The following is a 26,624-nucleotide window of genomic DNA, read 5'->3' as shown; positions in this document are numbered from 1 at the left end:
TGGCGTCTGGACGGCGTTTGGTTTTCATTTTATTTTTTTGAACTGAGGCCGTGGAGGAGGGAGTTGTGCGCTTTCCTGTCGATTTCTGCCCACGCTCGCAGGATTCCATCTAGTGAGGGAGGGACTCGCAGCGCCACTCGCGGACCGAGAGCGCGAGCCCCGGGCTCTGGGGGATGGTTCTGCGCGCCTGGCCGCTCCCGCCCGGGTCCCTCCGGCCCGAAGCCGGGGGCTGCAGAGGCTGAGCTGCGCCGCCGCTCGGGGATCCGCCGCGGGGCCGCTCGGGGCGCGCGGGCAGCTCCGAGAGCCCGGGCCGAGGGCGGCGCGCGGCAGCCCGCGTGGGCAGAGGGCCGGGGCGGGCAGCCGAGGCACTTTGGCTTCAGAGGGGGTTCCGCGGAGGAAGCGGCGCCGGCGCCCCGGAACGAAGCCCCAGGAGCCAGGCGAGAGGACAGCACGCCCTTCTCGGCCCCATTCCTCGCCGCCGCGCCGCAGGACCCTCCCAAAGTGCCTCCTCCACGGCTCCGGTCCCGGCCCCCCGCCGAAGAAGCCGCCGCCCCGAGATTGGGGCTTTTCCACTGCATGGGCTGGCAGTGGGGGCTCGGGCTCCTGTTGAGGGGACTACCGAGAGCCTGGTGAGGGGCTGCGGAGAGCCGGGTGAGCGCGCCCCCGGGGGGTTCAGCGCGGCGGCCCTTGCCGGGGCGATGCCCGGGCGGCTGCGAGCCGCCGGCCGCAGGAGGCCCTAGGCGGGCATGGGCCTGGCGTCCCCTCCCTAAAGACCCTCGAGCCTTGCCCCTCTGCTTGGACTCGCCAGACCGACGCGATGGCCTCGGAAGTGGTATGCGGGCTCATCTTCAGGGTGCTGCTCCCCATCTGCCTGGCAGTAGGTGAGTGTGGTCCGCTCGCCTAGGTTACTTGGGAAGGGTGAAGAGGGCTCCTGGCGTGAGGGCTTCTGAGCAAACCAAAGTTCAGGGCTCTGGTGCTCCGGGACTCGGTTCGCCGCGGTCCAGGTGCCAGCGGCGTCGGACGCGCGCTGTCCCAAGTGCCACAGCCTGGCCCTCTCACTGCCGGCACTCGGGCGCACCATCAGAGTCTCTCTTAACCGTCTAGCTGCAGAGTCCGGGTCACTGGGACCAGTATGTGCTGGAGACTATGTTGAATTGAGTCACACATGGATTTTCCTTCCTGAAATACTGACTTGTGCACAATGGATGCAAATCTGGCTGGAAGGCGGTTCAGGTACAGTTGAGGATCATACTAGAGTCTCCTTCTCCCTCCTGTCCCCAGACCTACAGCGCACGGTAGAGCAGAAGGTGCCGAGGCCATCTCTCCCCGCAAGTGTGACGGATGAAATGAAGGACTCCGGGCCGTCCTGCCGGGCGCAGGGAGGCTAACTTGTGTGCGCGCGTGCGGGGTGGAGTGGTGGTGTTATCCCTGGTCAGGGGGCTGTGGCTGTAGGCTGTCAAGAAGGGAAGATCATGGTCCTGGACAAACTGAAATTCATGGGCACAGGCCAAAGCTACTGTCCACAGGGTTCTGAATTTCCTGTCTCTCTCTCCTTCTCTCCCCCCCGACACGCCCCAGCCTGGTTTTCAGGTCTTCTGGCTGATTGAATCAGGCCTGCCCAGATTATCAAGGATAATATCCTTACCTAAAGTCAGTTGATAATGGACTTCAATCACTTCTGTAAACTCACAAAACATCTAGATTAGTGTTTGATTGAATAACCAGGGACTGTAGCTTAGCCAAACTGACACACTGGCAAAACCATTACAGTAAGGTTTTGGTGCTAATTTAAGTGGTATCTTGTTTTCTATTTGATTATTGCTAATGAAGAGGAGCTATATTGACTTTTGTAAGATGATAATGTATCTGAATCATTTTCTTGTATTTGTTCTAATAGTTGGTCTGTGGATTCAGTTGCACATTCTACATTGAAGATAATATCATCTGTAAATAATTCCATGTGATCATATTACATGCAAACAATTCCAGGTATTACAACTCTTCATTCTTTTTCTTATCTTATGACATTGGCCAGGACACCCAGTGATATGTTAAGTGGCAAGAGTATCAAGTGTCCTTGATCATTCTCTGACCTTAAGGCTATGTCTAAAAGTCCACCACAAACAGCATGTTTGCTTTAGTTATGGTATAAATCCTTTATCATAGTAAGGATATTTTCTTCTGTTCCTAGTTTTCTGAGTGTTCTTTTCTTTTCTTTTTTTTTTCCCCTCCCCAAAGCCCCAGTAGATAGTTGTATGTCATAGTTGCACATCCTTCCAGTTGCTGTATATGGGACGCTGCCTCAGCACGGCTGGACAAATGGTGCGTTGGTGGATGCCCGGGATCCGAACCCAGGCCACTAGTAGCAGAGCACGAGCACTTAACCACTAAGCTACGGAGCCAGCCCCCCCCCCCTTTTTTTTTCTGTGAGGAGATCAGCCCTGTGCTAACATCTGCCAATCTTCCTCTTTTTTTGCCGAGGAAGACTGGCCCTGGGCTAACATCCGTGCCCATCTTCCTCCACTTTATATGGGACGCCCCCACAGCATGGCTTGCCAAGCGGTGTGTTGGTGCGTGCCCGGGGTTCCGAACCGGTGAACCCCGGGCCGCCGCAGCAGAGCGCGTGCAGTTAACCACTTGCACCACCCGGCCGGCCCCTGTTTTCTTTAATTATGAATAGATTTTGAACTTTATGAAATGCTTCTTCTGTGTCCATGGAGAAAATCATGATATCAGCCCATTAGTGTGTGACTTACACTTATAGATTTATTAATAGTAAGCCACACTTGTTTTTCTACAATAAACTCTGGTTTATTAAGATGTGTTATACTTTTACTATGCTATTTCAGTTGGTTAGCAGACATCTTTTTTTTTTTTTATTGTGGTAACATTGGTTTATAACATTATATGAATTTCAGATGTACATCATATTTTAAATGCTATGTAGATTACATTATGTTCGCCACCCAAAGACTAATTACAATCCATCACCACACACAAGTGCCTGATCATCCCATTTTCCTTCCTCTCTCTCCCTTTCCAGTCTAGTAACCACCAGTGGAATGTCTGTCTCTATGTGTTTGTTGTTTTTATCTTTTGCTTGTGAGAGAGATCACATGGTATTTGACTTTCTCCCTCTGACTTATTTCATTTAGCGTAATACCCTCAGGGTCCATCCATGTTGTCGCAGATGGCCAGATTTCATCCTTTTTTATGGCTGAGTAGTATTCCATTGTGTATATATCATATTCTTTATCCATTAATCCCTCGATGGGCACCTGGGTTGTTTCTGGGTGTGGGCTATTGTGAATAATGCCACAATGAACAGAGGGATGCATATATCTTTACACATTTGTGTTTTCATGTTCTTTGGCTAAATACCAAGCAGTGGAATAGCTGGATTGTATGGTAGTTCTATTCTTAACTTTTTGAGGAATCTCCGTACTGTTTTCCATAGGGGCTGCACCAGTTTGCACTCCTACCAGCAGTGTGTGAGAGTTTCCTTTTCTCCACATTCTCTCCAACACTTATTATTTCCTGTCTTGTTAGTTATAGCCATTCTGAAGGGTGTGAGGTGGTACCTCATTGTAGTTTTGATTTGCATTTCCCTGATAATTAGTGATGTTGAACATCTTTTCATGTGCCTGCTGGCCATCTGTATATCTTCTTTGGAAAAATGTCTATTCAGATCTTTTGCCCATTTTTAAATTGGGTTGTTAGTTTCTTTGTTGTTGAGATGTATGAGTTCTTTATATATTTTGGATATTAACCCCTTATCAGATATATGGTTTGCAGATATCTTCTCCCAATTGTTAGGTTGTCTTTTCATTTTGTTGATGGTTTCCTTTGCTGTGCAGAAGACTTTTAGTTTGATGTAGTCCCATTTGTTTATTTTTTCTTTTGTTTCCCTTGCCCGGTCAGACATGGTACTTGAAAATACTTTGCTAAGACTGATGTCGGGGAGCATGCTGCCTATGTTTTCTTCTAGAAGTTTTATGGTTTCAGGTCTTACATTCAAGTCTTTAATCCACTTGAGTTAATTTTTGTGTGTGGTGTAAGATAATGGTCTACTTTCATTCTTCTGCGTGTGGCTGTCCAGTTTTCCCAGCACCATTTATAGAAGAGACTTTCCTTCCTCCATAGTATGTTCTTGGTTCTGTTATTGAAAATTAGCTGTCCATAGATGTGTGGGTTTATTCCTGGGCTCTCAATTCTGTTCCTTTGATCTGTGTGTCTGTTTTTGTGCCAGTACCATGCTGTTTTGATTACTATAGCTTTGTAGTATATTTTGAAATCGGGAAGTGTGATGCCTCCAGCTTTATTCTTTTTCCTCAGGATTGCTGTGGCTATTCGGGGTCTTTTGTTGTTCCGTATAAATTTTAGTTCTATTTCTGTGAAATATGTCGTTGAGATTTTGATAGGGATTGCAGTGAATCTGTAGATTGCTTTAGGAAGTATGGACATTTCAACTCAGTTAATACTTCCAATCCATGAGCACAGAGTATCTTTCTATTTCTTTCTGTTTTCTTCTATTTCTTTCAGCAATGTTTTATAGTTTTCGTGTACAGATCTTTCACCTCTTTGGTTAAGTTTATTCCTAGGTTTTTTATTCTTTTTGTTGCAATTGTAAATGGGATTGTATTCTTAACTTCTCTGTTACTTTGTTGCTAGTGTATAGAAATACAACTGATTTTTGTTTGTTGATTTTGTATCCGGTAACTTTACCATATTCATTTATTATTTCTAAAAGTTTCTTGGTGGATTCTTTAGGGTTTTCTATATATAAAATCATGTCATCTGCAAATAGTCACAGTTTCACTCCTTCCTTTCCAATTTGGATCCCTTTTATTTCTTTTTCTTGCCTGATTGCTCTGGCTAGGACTGCCAATACTATGTTAAGTAAGAGTGGTGAAAGTGGGCATGCTTGTCTGATTCCTGTTCTTAGAGGGATACCTTTCAGTTTTTCTCCATGGGGAATGACATTAGCTGTGGGTTTGTCATATATGACCTTTATTATGTTGAGGTACTTTTTTTCTATGCCCATTTTATTCAGGGTTTTTATTATAAATGGATGCTGTATCTTGTCAAATGCTTTCTCTGCTTCTATTGAGATGATCATGTGATTTTTATTCTTCGTTTTGTTAATGTGGTGTATCACGTTGATTGATTTGTGGATGTTGGACCATCCCTGCATCCCTGGAATAAATCCCACTTGATCATGGTGTATGATCTTTTTAATGTATTGTATTTGATTGGCCAGTATTTTGTTGAGGATTTTTGCATCGATATTCATCAGTGATATTGGCCTGTAATTTTCTTTTTTTGTGTTGTCTTTGTCTGGTTTTGGTATCAGGGTAACGTTGCCCTGGTAGAATGAGTTAGGAAGCTTCCTGTCCCCTTCAGTTTTTTGGAAGAATTTGAGAAGGATAAGTATTAAGTCTTCTTTGAATGGTAGAATTCACCAGGTAGCCATCTGGTCCTGGACTTTTATTTTTGGGGAGGTGTGATTATTGTTTTGATCTCCTTACTGGTCATTGGTCTATTGAAATTCTCTCTTTCTTCTTGACTCAGTTTTGGAAGGTTGTGTGATTCTAAGATTTTATCCATTTCTTCTAGATTATCCAGTTTGTTGGCATATAGCTTTTCATAGTATTCTCTTATAATCTTTTGTATTTCTGAGGTTTCCATTGTGATTTCTCCTCTTTCATTTCTGATTTCATTTATTTGAGCCTTTTCTCTTTTTTCTTGGCGAGTCTAGCTAATGGCTTGTCAATTTTGTTCATCTTTTCTAGGGACCAGCTCTTAGTTTCATTCATTTTTTCCTATTTCTTTTTAGTCTCTATTTCATTTATTTCTGCTCTGATTTTTATTACTTCCTTTCTTCTACTGATTTGGGGCTTTGTTCTTTTTTTTCCAGTTCCTTTAAGTGCACTGTTGGATTGTTATTTGAGATTTTTCTTGTTTGTTGAGGTAGGCCTGTATTGCCATAAACTTCCTTCTTAGAACCACTTTTGCGATATCCCATAAATTTTGCCATGTCATATTTTCATTTCCATTTGTCTCCATGTATTTTTTTATTTCTCCTCTATTTTCTTCATTGACCCATTCATCGTTCAGTAGCATTTTCTTTAACCTCCACATATTTGTGGCTTTTCTGATTTTCTTCCTGTAGTTAATTTCTAGTTTCATACCATTGTGGTCGGAAAAGGCACTTGGTATTATTTCAGTCTTCTTAAATTTATTGAGACTTGTTTGTGCCCTAATATGTGATCTATCCTGGAGAATGTTCCAAGTGTATTTGAAAAAAATGTGTGTTCTGCAATTTTTGGATGAAACATTCTATATATATGTACTAAGTCCATCCGTCTAATATGTCATTTAAGGCCAATGTTTCCTTATTGATCTTTTGTTCGGATGATCTATCCATTGGTGTAAGTGGAGTGTTCAAGTCCCCTACTATTATCCTGTTGCTGTCTGTTTTTCCTTTTATGTCTGTTAATAATTGCTTTATATATTTAGGTGTTCCTACATTACTATAAGCATAGATACTTATGAGTGTTATGTCCTCTTGTTGGATTGGTCTCTTGATCATTATGTAGTGCCTTGCTTTGTCTCTTGTTACAGTTTTTGTTTTAAAGTCTATTTTGCCTGATGTCATTATTGCTACCCCAGCTTTGTTTTCATTGCCATTTGCTTGGAGTATCTTTTTCCTTCCCTTCACTTTCAGTTTGTGAGTGTGTTTAGGTCTGAGGTGTGTCTCATGTATGCAGCATATATATGGGTCTTGTTTTTATATCCAATTGGGCACCCTGTATCTTTTTTTTTTTTTGAGCTAGAATTTTTTTTTTAATTTTATTTATTTATTTTTTTCCCCCAAAGCCCCAGTAGATAGGTGTATGTCATAGCTGCACATCCTTCTAGTTGCTGTATGTGGGACGCGGCCTCAGCATGGCCGGAGAAATGGTGCGTCGGTGCGCGCCTGGGATCCGAACCCGAGCCTCCAGCAGTGGAGGGCGCGCACTTAACCGCTAAGCCATGGGGCCGGCCCACCCTCTATCTTTTGATTGGAGCATTTAGTCCATTGACATTTAAAGTAGCTATTGATAAGTATGTAATTGTTGCCATGTCGTTACTTTTTTTCTGAGTGTTTTAGTAGTTCTTCTCTGTTCCTTTCTTTTTCTCTAGCTCTCTTCCCTTGTGGTTTAATGGCTTTCTTTAGTGTTATATTTGGGTTCCTTTTTCTTAATTGTTTGTGTATTTATTATGGGTTTCTGATTACTATGAGGTTCATATGTAATAACCTACATGTACAGCAATCTATATTAAGTTGATGGTGTCTTAAGTTTGATCTCTTGCTAAAAGCTCTGTTTTTTTACTTCCCTCCTCCCACATTTTATGTTTTTGATATCATACGTAAACTCTTTGTGTGTGTGTGTATCCATTATTCTCTTATCCTGGAAACAGATAATTTTAGTACTTTTGTCTTTTGACCTTCATATTAGCTTCACAGGTGGTTGATTTGCTACCTTTACTGTATATCTTGCCTTTACCAGTGATTTTTTCTTAAATTTTTCGGTAACTTTCTTGTTCCTATTCTGGTCTTTTTTTTTCCACTTAAATAAGTCCCTTTAGCATTTCTTGTAAGGCTGGTTTATTGTTGATAAACTCTTATAGTTTTTGCTTCTTTGGAAAACTCTTCAACTCTCCTTCCCTTCTGAATGTTAAGCTTGCCGGGTAGAGTATTTTTGGCTGTAGGTTTTTTCCTTTCATCACTTTAAATATATCGTGCCACTCCCTTCTAGCCTAAAGTTTCTGCTCAGAATTCAGCTGATGGCTTTACGGGGTTTCCTTTCCATGTAAGTTGTTGCCTTTGTCCTGTGGCTTTTAGGATTCTCTCTTTATCTTTAATTGTTGACATTTTTTTTTTTTCTTTTGTGAGACAGATCAGCCCTGAGCTAACATCCAATGCCAGTCCTCCTCTTTTTTGCTGAGGAAGATTGCCCCTGGTCTAACATCTATGCCCTATCTCTACTTGATATGGGACGCCGCCACAGCATGGCTCGACAAGCAGTGCATTGGTGTGCACCTGGGATCCAAACCTGCGAACTCTGGCCCGCCGCTGTGGAGTGTGTGCACTTAGCCCCTGCACCACCAGGCCGGCCCCTTGACAGTTTAATTATAATATGTCTTGGTGTGGGCCTCTTTGGCTGTATCTTGTTTGGTGGTCTCTGTGCTTTCTGTACCTGGATGTCTGTTTCCTTCCTTAGGTTAGGAACATTTTCAGCTATTGTTTCTTTGAATAGATTCTCTGCTCCTTTGTCTGTGTCTTCTCCTTCTGGGATGACTATAATACAAATGTTAGTACACTTGGTGTTGTCCCAGATGTCCCTTAGACTGTCCTTGTTCTTTTTAATTCTTTTTTCTTTTATGTGTTCAGCTTGGGTGATTTCTTCTAGTCTTTTGTCCGTTTCACTGATCCATTGTTCTGTACTATCTACTCTGCTATTGAGTCCCTGTGGTGAATTTTTTGTTTCCAGTATTGTATTTTACATTTCTGATTGGTTCTTTGTTATATTTTCCAGTTCTTTGTTGAGGTTCTCACTGAGTTTATCCATTCTTCTCCCCAATCAGCGAGCATCCTTCTGACTTTTTCTTTGAGCTCTTTGTCAGGTAGATTGTTTATTTCTGTTCCATTTAGTTCTTTTTCTGGGGTTTTGTTTTTGTGCTTATTTGGAACGTGTTCATTTGTCTACTCATTTTGCCTCTTTCTCTGTGCTTATATCTCTGTATTAGGTAGGTCAGCTACATCTCCCAATTTTGGAGAGGTGGATTTATGTAAGATGTGCTTTATGAGGCCCAGCAGTGTGCTTCCCTCTCGTCACCAGTTCAAAGTGTTCTAGGAGTGACCCCTCTGTGGGCTGCTGTGTCCTTCTGTTGTGGCAGAGTTGTTCTTGCTGTAGGTGCTGGGGAGGCTAGGCTGTCCCCCTGGTTGTAATGCTCAGCTGTGTGTAGCTGCTATGGTCCCTTCAGTCACCTTATCAGGTGTGGGGAGCCCCAGCACAGTTGGCTGCAAGGTTTAATAGCACATTCCTGCTGCAGTTTTTCTGTTAAGTGAATAGGCCGCCAGCATGGCTGGTTGCTAGACTCAGGCACTCATAATTGCTTTAGGCCTCTGTCCTGCAAGGGTGTTGTCAGCTCTCTCAGGAGCACAGCTGGGTGGGGCTGGCCCCAGGCATGGCAGTGTACAATTGTTTCAGACTTTGGAAGGTGGGGCAGATCTTCTTTGTGGCTGTTTGAGAAGTACAAGTCTGCTGCAGCTGACAAGCCCCACGGGCCGCAGGGCCACACACCCTGTCAACACAGTCCTGCCATATGTGCCTGCCATGACCCACTGAAGTGGACTCAGTCGCCCTACTGCAGAGGCCGCACACACTCCACCAGTGCAGGCCTGCCCCTTACACATGCCCTGCCCCACAGAGGCCACACACACCCCACCTATGGGGGCCCACAAGTTGCCTGAGGGCATGCTTTTAGGTGGGACCACTCCCTACGGTGGGCTGCCTGCCCTGGCTGAGCTGGATTAAATTGATTCTCTACTGGATGGGGCAGACCCCTGTGCTAACAGCCCAAGGGAAGGATTCCAATGGTGTCTTCCAGCGTCTGTGTCAGCACACGTGTACTAGGTCACAGTAATGGCTGCCACCAATGTCTCAGTCCCTCGGGAAGTGGTCCCAGCCTGGGGAGGTCTCACCTCTCACCAAGATGCACCCAGAGCCTATCAAGTAAGTCTTTTTTCACCAAAGGACTGTGCACCTTTCTTTCTGGTGATTTTAGGTTGCTTTCCAAAATGGGTAAATTTGTGTGTGGGCCCTTTAAGAGCAGGCTTTTTTGCCCTTACATTCCATAGCTTTTCTGGCTGGGTTTATTCCCTGCTGTTGTTAACCGCCTGAAAAGCCAGATATTATAACACCTGTCTCACTTGTGCTGAGTTCAGAAGCTGTTTATTGTGGCAAAGCTCTCCTGCTCAGATCCCCTGTTCCTCCCAGGAAAGCTTCATACCTTAAGATTACTCCCGGCTGAAGCACCATGGCTGGAATGTGGCTTTTTCCTCTCCAGAAAGGAATTTCTGCCTCTTCCACCTCAGTCAGCACTGTCCCTTGTTGTGGGGGTTCTTTTTATCTAGTTTCTGGTTCTCTCTCACGGGTAATTGTTCCAAGAGTAGTTGTAAATTTATTGTGTCCATGGGAGGAGGTGAGTTCAGAGTCCGCCTACACCATTATCTTCCCAGCAATCCACAGATATCGTTTTTTAATAATTTGTGTCTGTGTTCATAAGTAAGATGGACTTATAATTTCCTCTTCTCTTCTAGCCTTATGTAATTTTGAAATAAGAGTAACTTTGTAAAATATTTTAGGCAGATTTCTTTCTTTTTCTACTCTCTGGTACTACTCTTATAAGATAGGGATTATCTGTGCCTTCAAAGTTGGCAGAACCCCCTTATAAAATTTTCTGGTGGACATTATTAATCAGTTTCTATATAGACCACTTTGTGCTCACCACCAATAGTCTAGTTTTCTGTCACCATACATACGTGCCTTTTTACCCGTTTTGCCCACCCCCCAACCCCCTTCCTCTTTGGTAACCACTAATCTGTTATTTTTATCCATGTGTTTATCTTCCACATATGAGTGAAATCATGCAGTGTTTGTCTTTCTCTGTCTAGCTTATTTCACTTCACATCATACCCTCAAGGTCCATCCGTGTTGTTGCAAATGGCACGATTTTGTCTTTTTTTTATTGCTGAGTAGTATTCCATTGTATGTATACCACATCTTCTTTATCCATTCATCAGTTGAAGGGCACTTGGTTTGCTTCCACATCTTGGCTATTGTGAATAATGTTCCAGTAAACAGAGGGGTGCATAAGTCTCTTTGAATTGTTGATTTCAAGTTCTTTGAATACATAGCAGTGGAATAGCTGGGTCATATGGTATTTCTATTTTTAATTTTTTGAGAAATATCCATACTGTTTTCCATAATGGCTGCCCCAGTTTGCATTCCCACCAGCAGTGTACGAGGGTTCCCTTTTCTGAAATCCTCTCCAACATTTTTAATTTTTTGTCTTGTTAATTATACCATTCTGATGGTCATGAGGTGATATCTCATTGTAGTTCTGATTTTCATTTCCCTAATAATTAGTGATGTTGAACATCTATTCATGTGCCTGTTGGCCAGCTGTATATCTTCTTTGGAAAAATGTCTGTTAATATCCTCTGCCCATTTTTTCATTGGGTTGTTTTTTGTTGTTGAGTTGTATGAGTTCTTTATATATTTTGGAAATTAACCCCTTGTTGGATATATGACTTGCAAATATTTTCTCCCAGTTGGTGGGTTGTCTTTTCATTTTGTTCATAGTTTCCTTTGCCTTGCAGAAACTTTTTAGTCTGATGTAATCCTGTTTATTTTTCCTTTGGTTTCCCTTGCCTGAGTTGACATGGTATTTGAAAAGATGCTGCTAAGACTGGTGTCAAAGAGTGTATTGCCTATATTTTCTTCTAGGAGTTTAATGGTTTCAGGTCTAGCATTCAAGTCTTTAATCCATTTTGAGTTAATTTTTGTGTAGGGTGTAAGATGATGGTCTGCTTTCATTCTTTTGTGTGTGGCTGTCCAGTTTTCCTAACACTGTTTATCGAAGAGACTTTCCTTTTTCCATTGTATGTTCTTAGGTCGTTTGTCAAAGATTAGCTCTCCATAGATGTGTGGTTTTATTTCTGGGCTTTCAATTCTGTTCCATTGATCTGTGTGTCTGTTTTCCACTCTGTTTTGATTACGATAGCTTTGTAGTATATTTTGAAGTCAGGGATTGTGATACCTCCAGCTTTGTTCTTTTTCTCAGGATTACTTTGGCTATTAAGCCTTTTTTGTTCCATATAAATTTCAGGATTCTTTGTTCTATTTCTGTGAAGAATGTCATTGGGATTCTGACTGGGATTGCACTGAATCCATAGATTGCTTTAGGTAATATGGACATTTTAACTATGTTTATTCTTCCAATCCATGTGCATGGGATATCTTTCCATTTCTTTATGTCTTTGATTTCTTTCAATAATATCTTATAGTTTTCAGTGTATAGGACTTTCACTTCCTTGATTAAATTTATTCCTAGATATTGTATTCTTTTTGTTGTGATTGTAAATGGGATTGTAGTCTTAACTTCTCTTTCTGCTAGTTTGTTATTAGTGTATAGAAATGCAACTGATTTTTATAAGTTGATTTTGTACCCTGCAACTTTGCTGTAGTTGTTCATTATTTCTAATGCTTTTCCGATGGATTCTTTAGGGTTTTTTATATATAAAATCATGTTTTCTGCAAAAAGGGAGAGTTTCACTTCTTCATTGCCTATTTGGTTTCCTTTTATCCATTTTTCTTGCCTAATTGCTCTGGCCAAAACTTCCAGTACTATGTTGAATATGAGTGGCGAGAGTGGGCACTCTTGTCTTGTTCCTGTTCTCAGAGGGATGGCCTTCACCTTTTCACCATTAAGTATAATGGTAGCTGTGGGGTTTTCATATATAGCCTTTAGTATGTTGAGGTACTTTCCTTCTATACCCATGTTATTGAGAGTTTTTATCATAAATACATGATGGATCCTGTCAAATGCTTTCTCTGCATGTATTGAGATGAACATGTGATTTTTATTCCTCGTTTTGTTAATGTGGTGTATATCACATTGATTGATTTGCAGATGTTAAACCATCCCTGTGTCCCTGGAATAAATCCCACTTGATCATGGTGTATGATCCTTTTAATGTATTGCTGTATTTGATTTCTGGTTATGATTTTGTTGAGGATTTTTGCATCTATGTTCATCAGTGATATTGGCCTGTAATTTTCCTTCTTTGTGTTGTCCTTGTTGTTTTAGTATCAGGGTAATGTTGGCCTCATAGAATGAGTTAGGAAGCATTCCATCTTATATAAGTTTTTTGGAATAGTTTGGCAAGGATAGGTGAAAAATCTTCTTTGAATGTGTGGTAGAATTCTCTAGAGAAGCCATCTGGTCCTGGACTGTTGTTTTTTGAAAGGTTTTTGATTAATGTTTCAATCTCTTTACTTGTGCTTGGTCTATTCAGATTCCCTATTTCTTTTTGATTCAATTTTGGGAGGTTGTGTGATTCTAAGAGTTTATGCATTTCTTTTAGGTTATCCAATTTGTTGGCATATATTTTTTCATAGTATTCTCTTATAATCTTTTGTATTTCTGTGGTATTCATTGTAATTTGTCCTCTTTGACATTTAATTTTATTTTACCCTTCTTTTTTTCTTAGTGAGTCTGCCTAAGGGTTTGTCAATTTTGTTTATCTTCTCAAAGAACCAGCTCTCAGTTTCATTGATCCTTTATGTTGTTTTTTTAGTCTCTGTTTCATTTATTTCTGCTCTGACTTTTATTATTTCTCTCCTTTTGCTGACTTTGGGCTTTGTTTTTTCTTCTTTTTCTAGTTCTGTTAGGTATAGTTTAAGATTATTTATTTTAGATTTTTCTTGTTTGTTGAGGTGGGCCTGTATTGCTATAAATTTCCCTCTTAGTACTGCTTTTGATGCATCCCATAAGAGTTGGTATGTTGTGTTTCCATTTTTATTTGTCTCCAGGTATTTTTTGATTTCTCCATTGATCCAATTGTTGTTCAGTAGCATGTTGTTTAGTCTCCACATCTTTGTGACTTTCTCAGGTTTTTTCTTGTAGTTGATTTTTAGTTTCATAGCCTTGTGGTCAGAAAGGTGCTTGATATGATTTCAATCTTCTTAAATTTATTGAGGCTTGCCTTGTTTCCAAACATAGGGGAAACATTCTGTCAACATTCTATCTTTGAGATTGTTCCCTGTGCACTTGAGAAGAATGTATATTCTATTGTTTTTGGATGGAATGTTCTATATATATCTGTTAAGTTCATGTGGTCTAGTGTTTCATTTAAGGCCACTATTTTCTTGTTGACTTTCTCTCTGGATGATTTATGCATTGATGTAAGGGGGGTGTTGAGGTCCCCTACTATTATTGTGTTGTTGATTTCACTCTTTAGGTTTGTTAATAGTTGCTTTATATACTTTGGTGCTCCTGTGTTAGGTGCATGTGTATTCATAAGTGTTATGTCTTCTTGGTAGCATGTCTCTTTTATCACTACATACTGCTCCTCTTTGTCTCTCATTGTCTCTTTTATGTTGAAGTCTTCTTTGTCTGATATAAGTATGGCAACACCTGCTTCCCTTTCATTGACATTTTTGTGGAGTATCATCTTCCTTGCCTTCACATTGAGCCTGTGTTTGTCTTTAGAAATGTGTTTCCTGGAGGCAGCATATTTTTGGGTCTTGTTTGTCAATCCAGCCAGCCACTCTGAGTCCTTTGATTGGAGAATTCAATCCATTTACATTTAGAGTGATTATTTATATAATGAGAGCTTAATATTGCTATTTTATCTCTTGTTTTCTGGTTATTATATATTTCCATTGTTTCTTTTTCCTTGTATTTCTGTCTACCATTTCCATTTGGTGGTTTTCTGTGATGGTTTTCTTGGTTTTCTTTTTATTTACGATTTGTGGCTCTGCTCTGATTTTTTGCTTAGTGGTTACCATTAGGTTTGTATTAAAGATCTTATAGATGAGATAGTCTATTTTTGGATGGCCACTTATCTCCGTTAGCCTAAGCAGGTTCCATCTCTTTCCTCTTCCCCTTTTGAGTTATTGTTGTCACAAATATTATTTTTTGTGTTGTGAGTTTATGAATAAGTTGAAGTGTTTATAGTTATCTTTGATGCTTTCCTTTTCTTTATCTTATATGTTATAATTAAGTGTTTGCTAACCTGTTCTGAAATGGAGCTGCAGTTTTCTGATTTTGTCTGTCTGTCTCCTTGGTCACAGCTTTGCACACCTTTCCCTTTTTGTTTCAGGTAGGCAGGCTTCCTTCATCATTTCTTTTTTTTTTTTTTTCTGTGAGGAGGATCAGCCCTGATCTAACATCTGTCGCCAATCCTCCTCTTTTTGCTGAGGGAGACTGGCCCTGGGCTAACATCCGTGCCCATCTTCCTCCACTTTATATGGGACGCTGCCACAGCACGGCTCGACAAGCAGTGCGTGGGTGCGCGCCCAGGATCCGAACCCCAGGCCACCACAGTGGAGCATGCACACTTAGCTGCTATGCCACCGGGCCAGCCCCCCCTTCATCATTTCTTGTAAGGCAGGTCTAGTGGTGATGAACTCCCTCAGCTTTTGTTTATCTGGGAAGGCTTTTATTTCTCCATCGTATTTGAATTATAGTTTCACTGGATAGAGTATTCTTGGTTGAAAGTTTTTGTCTTTCAGTATTTTGAATATATCATTCCATTCTCGCCTAGCCTCTTAAGGTGTCTGCTGAGGAATCTGCTGAAAGCCTAATAGGGGTTCCTTTGTAGGTTATTTTCTTTTGCCTTGCTGTCCTTAATATTTTTCCTTTGTTATTGGTGTTTGCCAGTTTTAGTGTTATATGCCTTGTGGAAGGTCTTTTTGCAGTGATGTAATTAGGAGTTCTACTGGTTTCATGTACTTGTAAGTCCAGTTCCTTCCCCAGGTTTGGGATGTTCTCCACTAATGTTTCTTCAAATAAGCTGTCTGCTCCTTTCTCCTTCTCTTCTTCCTCTGGAATACTGCTAATCCTTATGTTGCTTTTCCTAATTGAGTCAGATACTTCTCAAAGGATTCCTTCATTTTTAAAAATTTTATTTCTGTCTCCTCCTCTACCTGAAGCATTTCTAGATTTCTATCTTCTAGGTCACTTATTCTCTCCTCGATAAGGTCTGCTTTATTTTTTATGGTTTCTAGATTATCTTTTATCTCATTAATTGTGTTTTTCGTATCCAATTTCCCTAGTTTTTTTAAGGGTTTCAGTCTCTTTAATGAAGTATTCGTTTTGCTCATTAATTTTATTCCTGAGCTCATTGAATTATATTTCTGAGTTTTCTTGTGGCTCATTGAGTTTCTTTATGACAACTATTTTGAATTGTCTGTCATTTAGATTGTAAATTTCTGTGACTTCAGGATTGGTTTCTGGAGACTTGTTATTTTCCTTCTGTTCTGCAGTGTTACTCTAGTTCTTCATGGTGTTTGATGATTTGATCCTTTGCCAGCACGTCTGTGGTAGTATCAGGTCACTGATTCCACCCACCACTGTTGGGTGGGGAGGAGGAGCTGTGTTTTCTGATCCCGCCATGTCTGCTGGAAGTTGTGACTGTAGGGCTGCTCTTTGGGCAGGCTGGCCATGGCCACTCAGTAGGTTGTGCTGGCAGGGCCTCTGTGCCCAGAGGGTGGGTTGCTCTCCTGTGGGCAGAGCCACTATGCTCATGAGGGGAATGTGGCTGAGCTGTTGTGCTAAGTGGGAATGGTGCTTTCTTTTGTGCATGGGCCGGTGCTGCGCTTCCAGGCGGTTTGGCAGAGCTGCTGTGCTTGGTGGGCGTGGCTCTTTTGTGGGGGCTAAGCTGCCACCACTCAGTGGCAAGTGTTCCTACGGGCAGGGCCGCCATGGCATGGTGGGTGCTCCTGTGGGCTGGGCCACCACTCTGAAAGCACTTGCACATGGGCTGGGCTGCCCCCGCCTCCTCTTACAGTTATGCAGGCTGCTGTATGAGGACCCACAATCTGGATCCCTGCTGCTGGGGAGGCGGGGTCCACTCACCTAGTTCTACTGCTTCCCTGGGATCCAGTCCACCTACCTTCAGATCTATGGCTGCGTGGATCTCTCAGGTGTCCTGTTGTGCTGTGTAGGGAATCCTCTGTTGGTTAATGAATGTCTGTTTAGTTGTAACTTAGAGGGGAGAGATGGAGGAAGCAACTCACTCCACCAAGATGTTGATGTCACTCCTCTCTGCACATCATTTTTCACATCATGTTGGCTAGCATTGAAGCTCAACACTGTATTGCACCTGGTTACAACTGTGAATATTATGGTGTTTTTTTTTTCATATTATGTATGTGCATAATAAAGCTATGTGTCATAACAGTCATAGAAATCTATGTAATAATTACTTTATAAAATTCATGGCAATTTTTGGTTATTTGGCAATCCAGTATATTATAAATACATATAAAGAAACTCTGCCATGGAGAATTGGGTAATGCAAGCAACTTAATTATGAATCTTCAACATATATTAGATATTAGGCCCCTATCTGTATGTAAGACATTATCATTTGGCTTAATCTAAAAAATCAAGATACACATATAGTTCCTGGAGCTTATAGTACAGCTAGTGAGACATGTACCATTTCTAAGATGACAAATAAGGGTACAAAAGTTGAATAACATAGTACGACAGTGACCTCAATCCTATTCTAAAGGATAATGTGAGATTTCATGTCTTTATGGGAAAAATGTAATGACACGTATAGTTTCTTTTTCGAATTTGGAGTTCTTTATTGCTATTCATATGCAAATAATGTCTTTTGCATATTACATTTTGAAGTCATGATCTGAAAAAGTCAACACATGTAGGCTTTATCTAGATAGTATCATCTTTCCAAAATTAACCTGCCATTGGATAAATTCTACTTCAGTTTTTGTAGGATGTGTAATTGTCATTTGAAAAAGCAGAAGCATTTCAAATAGATAGAATACTATCCATCTGTTTTAAGTTAAACCTAAAGAAACTCTGAGATATTTTAAATAGACCATAAAAGCAGTTTTAAAGCTTTTTTTTTTTTTTGTGAGGAAGATCAGCCCTGAGCCAACATCCATGCTAATTCTCCTCTTTTTGCTGAGGAAGACCGGCTCTGAGCTAACATCTATTGCCAATCCTCCTCCTTTTTTTTTTCTGCAAAGCCCCAGTAGATAGTTGTATGACATAGTTGCACATCCTTCTAGTTGCTCTATGTGGGATGTGGCCTCAGCATGGCCGGAGAAGCGGTGCGTCGGTGCCTGCCCGGGATCCGAACCCAGGCCGCCAGTAGCGGAGCGTGAGCACTTAACCGCTAAGCCATGGGGCCGGCCCAAAGCAGTTTTAAATTGTCAGTTTTTCTTTGAGGAGCCCATTGTGGGTTTGAAATTTCCTGATCTTTCATAAGTGCAAGCACAAGTAATATGAAGTAAACATACCGCTCCCTGTAAAATAAAAAGGAGATCAAAATTCTTCATGGATCAAAGAGTATTAACATTAATATAGTGAGAAATTCTTTAGTAAAATCCATATTCATAAATTATTCAATATCCCTCACTGCATAACTTTAAGAGAGCTAAACTTTAGAGAGCTAAAGTTGGTATTCATTTTATTGAGTTCAGCATTCCTTGGATAATAATATCTATTAAAATGATTTTTAATTTAAGATCTATGATTTAAGGTATGGATATTGTTTTTTAAATTGAGATATAATTCATATACTATAAAATTTGCCCATTTAAGGAATACAATTCAGTGGTTTTTAGGTTGTGCAACCATCCGCTATCTAATTCCAGAACACTTTCATCACCCCAAAAGAGACCCAGTACCCATGAAGACTTACTCCCCATTCCCTCTCCACCCATCCCTAGGCAACCACTAATTTGCTTTCTGCCTGTTCTGGACATTTCATCTAAACAGAATTATACAATATGTGATCTTTTGTGTCTGGTTTCTTTCACTTAGCATAATGTTTTCAAGGTTCATCCATGTTGTAGTGTGTATCAGTACTTCATTCCTTTTCATGGCTAAATAATGTTCCATTGTTAAGATGTGGTTTTAATGTTTGGTAAAAGTCACTTTGTTATTAAAAACTTGATAAAATACAATGTTTAAGTAATGGTACTTTAGTTATGTTATTTATTGCATTTGGCTAGGTTCAAATATTTTTGGACTTAGAAATGTTAGCAGTGATATTTTGTAGTGCTTTGCAATAAAAAATCCTTGGGTATTTCTTTTTTTTTTTTTTTTTTTTGTGAGGAGATCAGCCCTGAGCTAACATCCGCCAATCCTCCTCCTTTTTTGCTGAGGAAGACGGCCCTGGGCTAACATCGGTGCCCATCTTCCTCCACTTTATATGGGACGCCGCCACAGCATGGCTTACCAAGCAGTGCGTCGGTGCGCGCCCGGGATCCGAACCAGCGAACCCCGGGCCGCCGCAGCGGAGCGCGCGCACTTAACCGCTTGCGCCACTGGGCCGGCCCCCCTTGGGTATTTCTTAATAAGGTATTTCCAGGACCTTGAGGAAAGATTTTTGAGCCATAAGTGTTGTCTGAATGAAAAGCTGTTTCATGAATAATGAGTTGTTCATCATTGGAAGTATTTAATCACAGGATATATTACAACTCATGAGATTTTTAAAATTCGAGTTTATAGGTATATATCATACCTCTTTCTACAAATAATTTTAGGTGCTGAGTGATATTGTAGAAAAGATTGCACTGGAGGGTGTCTAGATTAGCAAGTGAAATTCATCATTTCTTCTGACCCAGAGAGTCTAGGCATTTCTATTTTTATTCAAAATGATGATTTTCTACAGTTCTACAAATGTCAAAATAAAAATGTAATATGAAATGTTAAAACAATATTTCCTTTCCCACATTTATAAATGTATTTACTCTATGTGTATCTCCTCTATAAGATATAGACAGAGACAGACAGACAGACAGAAAGACATACCAACTTAACACACACACACACAGAAGTTTGTTCTTGCTTTGTCTCCTCCTTCCCAGGCAAGGATCCAAATTACCTAGATCCTTTGGATGGGTCCTACATTAATACCGTGAAGAAGTCTGTATTTCTCAGTGGTGAAGGGTGGAGGCTGTCTTGGGTGCAGGCAGAGCTGGCCTCTTGACGTGCCTCTTCTTCCTAAGCATTCCTTGCAGCCCAGTCTTGGGAGTTAAACCTGCCTCTCCTAACCTCACAGCCTAAATAGTTGGGTGTCTAGATACCAAGATATTTCTGTCTCTGTCTCAGAGATATTTTTCTTCATGCACAATTGCCATCTACTGTTATTCTTCGCTGCAGTATGACTGGAGCATGTCCAAATCTAATGTATTGTCCTTCCTTCCTTTTTTTTTTTTTTAAAGATTTTTATTTATTTTATTTTTTCCCCCCAAAGCCCCAGTGGATAGTTGTATGTCGTAGCTGCACATCCTTCTAGTTGCTGTATGTGGGACTCGGCCTCAGGATGAACGGAGAAGTGGTGCCTCGATGCGCACCTGGGATCCGAACCCGGGCCACCAGCATCGCAGCGCGTGCACTTAACCACCAAGCCACAGGGCCGGCCCCTTCCTTCCTTTTTTGACATCCCTATGTAAAAGCCCTATTCTGTTCCACGAAGAGCCAGTCTGATAGAGTCATAATAGTAAACGTTATTTCCGCAAAGTTAAATTCTAATTTGAAGTTTATTTCTACAAAAGTGAACATTCCAATTTGAAGTTCCGATATTTTTGATGAAGTAATAAGTAAACATTTTTACCAAGTTCAATTCTAATTTGAAGTTTATTTCTACAAAAGTTAACATTCCATTTTGAAGTTCCAATACTTTTGATGAAGTAACCAGCAGAGAAGGGATATGCTCAAGATTGAGTTAGAAAAGAAATTTGAGCTCTTTACTTCCAACCATAGGCACTATGAAAGTGAGTTTATAGAAATCAGCAATTTCTTGTGAAAAACGAGTGATGCAAGCAACAACATTGGCTCATCAGGTGTTATAGGTTTCTTTGGTTCAGTTTCATGTGTAGCATTTAAAGTAATACATTCTTGAAAAGAGATAAAAGAGGAGGGCAAACAAACTTCAGAGCTTTGCAAACTGGTTTAGTCCAAGGTTGACACAGACAAGGTTTTCAGCCTAGAGCATTTTTTAATGATCAAGTTATACAAACTCCAGAAAACACCGTTAGAGTGGGTAATGGAAAAACTGACTTTTAATTTAGGGTTGGCTTCACCTTACTAATGTTATTGTTTCTTGAGCATTTGGAGTTTCGGTTACACCATCAGAGTTGTAAACAAACTCAGCTCTTTTGATATCTATCTTTGGAAGTTTAACCTTTTTGGCATCTGCAGATGCAAAGTAGCAAAATTTCAAATAAAAAGACAAAAAGTGTCTTGGCCAGCAGCGTTGTGCATTTTGAACGTTTTCCCCACATTGAAGATATTGGTAAATTAAAATGGAATAACCGAGACAGGTCAGGCCCAGCCTCTTCAAGTGGTAGCAAATCCAAGACCTCTAGGCGCTCACTTCTGCGTGTTTAGCTTTGTTTTCCTACCTCCTCCTCTCCCCATCTGAAACTCGTGTGCCGGCACCCTCATCGTGGCAGAAGCGCCCAGGGCCCTCAGGAACCTGAGACACGTGTCTGGCGCAACAGTAGCATCTATAAATACGGAGTCATGGAAGGCTCTGGTTCCCCCCGAGCCCTGTGCGTGTTAACTGGCAGTAGTAAAGGCTTTTCAAACCACACTGTTTGGTTTTTTACGGGCTGGCAGCTTTGTTAAAGGTGCCATTGTGCAGAACTGAAACTCAGCACCCCTCCCTCTTTCTCCCTCTCTTTTTTCATTTCCAAACCGCTTTCTTACAGGTAAGTGAGGAAGTTGGTGGGGTAGGGGGACCTCTGTAAATTTTCCTCTAACAGGTGGTGTGTCGCTTACTAAAATCTTTGCATTTCATCAAAACTATACTATTTAAACAAATGTGAACCCAGTTTCAATTATGTCATTACCAATTCCACAGAAGTAGTTTGTTTGACTCGGTGGTGGATGTGTGGCAGTGTCAGTGAAATTGCAAGGCCATTCTGGATTCTTGTGCTGTGCTAAAGTATGCTATTGATTGAAAGAAACCTTTGAGTTCAAAACTCTGAAGGAATAATTTGTGGTAATAATAGCTACTGTTTATACAGCGCCTACTAACTGTCGGACACCAGGGATCATCATATCCTTTTTCTAATTAATTACTCCTTTTTTCTTGTTAAAGATTGGCTCCAAGAGTCTTTAAGTAGGGCACTGCATCCACATGATCCCATTCCCTTCTCTAAACATGTGTTTAGGGTGGGTGGGGCTGTGGAGATGGACAGCTGTGCACGGCCTGCAGACACAGCCTGAGGAGGTGAGTGGGAGCTGTGCTCCGGCCAAGGCTCCGAGTGCCACGCTAGGCACCCTCTTCCAGGCTGGATCCAGCTGGAGACGGGAATCATCTTATTCCTGTGATGCTGCAACTGAATGAAGCAAAGGAGATGCTCAATAGCGTACAGGGATGAATATCCAAACAAGAGAAAACCATGGACCGAATACCAGAAACTCCTATTTCAGTCCTTTGAAACTAGACTTATCTGAAGTCCTAAGAAGTGTAATAGAGGAAAGAGGCTGGTCTGCTGGCCAAGCCTTGCCCCTCTAGTGCAGAGCCTTTTCATGATCTCTCTTCTTCAAGGAGGTGCCTTTCTTTAGTATAAATGCAGTGCCCAGTCTGCACATCGTGTTGAGGTAGGGATGGCAGGTTATGATGGATGAGGTAGGGATGAGGGTTATGATGGATGAGTAGGGATGAGGGTTATGATGGATGAGTAGGGATGAGGGTTATGATGGATGAGGTAGGGACGAGGGTTATGATGGATAAGTAGGGATGAGGGTTATGATGGATGAGTAGGGATGAGGGTTATGAGAATGAGGTAGGGAGGAGGGTTATGATGGATGATTAGGGATGAGGGTTATGATGGATGAGGTAGGAATGAGGGCAGCATTGAAGGTGATAATCGAGAAACAGGCTCTGGGAGAGCAAGAGAGTTGCCTGAAGTCACCACACGTCTGAGCTGGGATCTGAGCACTTGATCTGGCTGACTTTCCACTCTTTGTGGAAGTCCTTATTTATCATCTGTTTAGGACTGTTTCCTCTATTACACTTCTTAGGACTTCAGATGAGTCTAGTTTCAAAGGACTGAAATAAGAGTTTCTGGTATTCGGTCCATGGTTTTCTCTTGTTTGGATATTCATCCCTGTACTGTATTGAGTATCTCCTTTGCTTCATTCAGCTGCAGCATTACAGATTTGTTTTCCCCCGAGGGTCAGACCCCTCACATCTGCTGCTTTCTCCCTGTTTGTGGGGAGGGGCATCTAGAGTTCCAACTCCTTGTTTCTAAGAGCTCAGGACACTCGGCCCAGAAGCTCATTGACTGAGAGGTTGTTCTGGGCCTTAATCCTCCTTTGTCCTGATGGCACTCTGACCTCCAAACATATGAGGGTCTCGATGCTGAGACCCAACATATGAAACATCAGCACGTGACAAGAAGTCTAAGGGACAGACATGGGCCTGGTGGTTTAGCCCCCCGTCCCCGTGTCCCCACAACTGTGGGCTGCATGCATGGAGTGAGCCACTCCTGTGGACGCTCTGCTTTCTGGTGCCATTGCTGACTTGTCCCTTGGCGCACGTAGCCAGAAACTTGGTCCCATGCTTTGCTCATCATCAATCGTGTTAATTGGAGATGGACTCCTAGATGTGCAGAGTCATGGTGGGTCCATCGTCATAAAAATAATTCCATAGCCTAAGGACATTCTTAATTTTACTTTTTATATTTGACACGGTATTGTGGAGGAAACAGTTAATATTTATGAAATGAGAAACAAAATATGCAAAAGGAAGCTAGCCCCATGCTTGCTTTAGGAGTCGTTTTTCGGAATTACTTTCTGCTGCCTGCTTTCTTATGAAGGGTGGCCTGGAGCCTCCATGAGGCAGCATCTGGAAGAGTCTTGATTCTTCTCATCCTTCTCTTCTTCTCCTCTCCCCTCCTACCTTCATGAAAGCAAGTATTGCCTCTCAACACAACAATTACAAATAAGCAAACAAACCTGGACCACGTTGTAATTCTTCTGGCTCTCTGTGCCAGGATGAGGAAACCAGTCTAATTTCCTCTGAAGTAAAATAGTGTAAAAGCATCTGGATTGAATATACACCTTCTGATCACCATTATAATAAGAGAAATTAGTCGTACGTGTTATTCCTCTCAGCCCTGTAACTGAGGCAGACTGCTTTTTCCACCACTGACACATGTAGGCATATGCCAGCCTGCGGTGGAGCCGGCGCTCGGCAGGGTGAGCAAGGCAGCTCCCATCTAGGACTAATGTGTGACCAGAGACTCTGGATGGAAACCTGATGTTTCATGGAGTGAACTGTCTGGGAATAACGAATACATTCGGTTTTCACTGCCAAAAGCTGGACACAGCCAAGAGCAAGAATTGAGGAGGTGGCGCTGTGTGGAAGAGAACCCCATCAGGGTGAAAATCTCTTAGGCCAGTACCTTCTGATATCTCGATTTTGCTTAGAGTGATAGTCCTATAGTGATGCTCAGTTGACATAGCGTTTGTCAAATAGAATATCTCATTTTATTGTGAGAAATATTTTTCATGAGAATTGTTCATATTATCCAATATATGAGTAAATTTAGCTTCTTATATGGCTGTTGGCAAGTTACTCATCTCTGTGGTGCAGTTTCCTTGACTGTAAAATGAAGATAATAATAGTCCGCCATCTCACAGGGTTGTTGTGGGGGTTGAGTTAATACAGGCCATGCACTTAGAACAGTGCCTGACCCCTAGTAAGCGCTCAATAAGTTTATTATTATTGTTATTATTATTATTATTATGAGAGCAGTCATATTTCTTGCCCAAGGTCACACACAACTACAAGGTAGCAGAAGCCACTCAGAACCAAATCCCATCTCCAAATTAGACACAGTCATGTGGGCGAAACTTGGAAGTTATGAGACGTATGACACTTACATGGTACCAGTAATTCTCTATTACAGCCTTTATCTCAGTTTCTTACTAATGCTGTTGTATTTGGGTTTATACCTACTCTACGCTGTGAGGTTGAAATCCCAGGTAAACGGGTGAAATGGAGCTGGTTGGAAGGTGGCGTCAATGACGTGGATCTTGAGGGACCCTCCACTCTCCTTCCAGTCCTTTTTTCTCTTCTTCAGCAACTTCCCACCAGGGAACTCATCTGCCTGCTCCGTGGCTGCAGTGTTGGGTCTGGCCTGGTCTTGTGAAGACATTATGGTCCTCTCCTCTTTCCCTCATCTACCCCAAAGCTTGTTATCCATCCCGTGCCCTCCAGCACAGAGGAATATATAATACATGTATTATTCACTATTTGTTACCCTTTCTATATTATAGGATTTTAGAAGAAAGAGGCAAAGGATGAAAGTGTTAGGAAGAGGAGGAGGTAACATTTTTTTTTTGCAAAGTAAACTAACAGTTTGTTCATATTATCTCACTTTAATCCTTACTATGTCTCTTAAAAAGGAGTGGCTCTCGCTACCATGTTATTCACAGGGAAGTGAGGACCAAGGGCAAAAGGCGTCTTGCCTTAGGTCGTTCAATTGGTGGCAGAGGCAGAATTCAAACCGAGGTCTCCTGGACTCCACAGCCCATCTTCATACCATGCAGCTTCATAAGTTTGCTGGGGAAAACTTTATGGAGAAATTGGGCTTTGGTTAATCAGATGTTGAGGAATAAGTAAGATTAGGATATGCAAACTTTGGAGGATGTGCTGGATGAGAGGATAATTAATTGATTACTAATGCTAGGTAAAGTATTAATGGTTGATAATGACTTAGTATACTTTCCTTGGTAAATATTGGCCTTTAGGAATATCTTCACCCCAAGAACAAAGCAGGAGGCATCACATTCCCTGATTTCAAAATATACTACAAAGCTATAGTAATCAGGACAGCATGGAACTGGCTTAAAAACAGGCACACAGATCAATGGAACAGAACTGAGAGCCCAGAAATAAACCCACACATCTATGGACAGCTAATTTTCGACAAGGGAACCAAGAACATACAATGGAGAACGGAAAGTCTCTTCAATAAATGGTGCTGGGAAGACTGACAGCCACATGCAAAAGAAAGAAAGTAGACCATTTTCTTAACACCATACACAAAAATTAACTCAAAATGAATTAAAGAGTTGAATGTAAGACCTGAAACCATAAAACTTGTAGAAGAAAACATAGGTAGTATGCTCTTTGACATTGGTCTTAGCAGCATCTTTTCAAATACCATGTCTCACCAGGCAAGAAAACAAAAGAAAACATAAACAAATGGGACTACATCAAACTAAAAGTCTTCTGCACAGCAAAGGAAACCATCAACAAAATGAAAAGACAACCTAACAATTGGGAGAAGATATTTGCAAACCATACATCTGATAAGGGGTTAATATCCAAAATATATAAAGAACTCATACATCTCAACAACAAAAAAACTAACAACCCAATTTAAAAATGGGCAAAAGATCTGAACAGACATTTTTCCAAAGAAGATATACAGATGGCCAGCAGGCACATGAAAAGATGTTCAACATCACTAATTATCAGGGAAATGCAAATCAAAACTACAATGAGATATCACCTCATGCCCATCAGAATGGCTATAATTAACAAGACAAGAAACAACAAGTGTTAGAGAGGATGTGGAGAGAAGGGAACCCTCATACACTGCTGGTGGGAGTGCAAACTGGTACAGCCACTATGGAAAACAGTATGGAGATTCCTCAAAAAATTAAGAAAAGAACTACCATACAATCCATAAAAACACAAATGCATAAAGATACATGCACCCGTGTTCATTGCAGCGTTATTCACAATAGCCAAGACTTGGAAGCAACCCAAGTGCCCA

At 41.4% G+C, this 26,624-nt stretch overlaps 1 long non-coding RNA gene across 1 annotated transcript; it reads left to right on the top strand.

Moving 5' to 3' along the window:
• Positions 1-26,617, top strand: LOC131415235 (uncharacterized). The gene is made up of 3 exons (XR_009222380.1): positions 1-881; positions 25,117-25,165; positions 25,591-26,617. It is a non-coding gene; the product is annotated as an uncharacterized LOC131415235 (long non-coding RNA).
• The last annotated feature ends 7 nt before the right edge of the window (positions 26,618-26,624 follow it).

This window comes from Diceros bicornis, chromosome 16 (assembly GCF_020826845.1).
Source record: "Diceros bicornis minor isolate mBicDic1 chromosome 16, mDicBic1.mat.cur, whole genome shotgun sequence".
Taxonomy (NCBI): Eukaryota; Metazoa; Chordata; class Mammalia; order Perissodactyla; family Rhinocerotidae; genus Diceros; species Diceros bicornis.
Note: the sequence above shows the minus strand (reverse complement) of the source record. Positions and strands in the feature narration are given on the sequence as shown.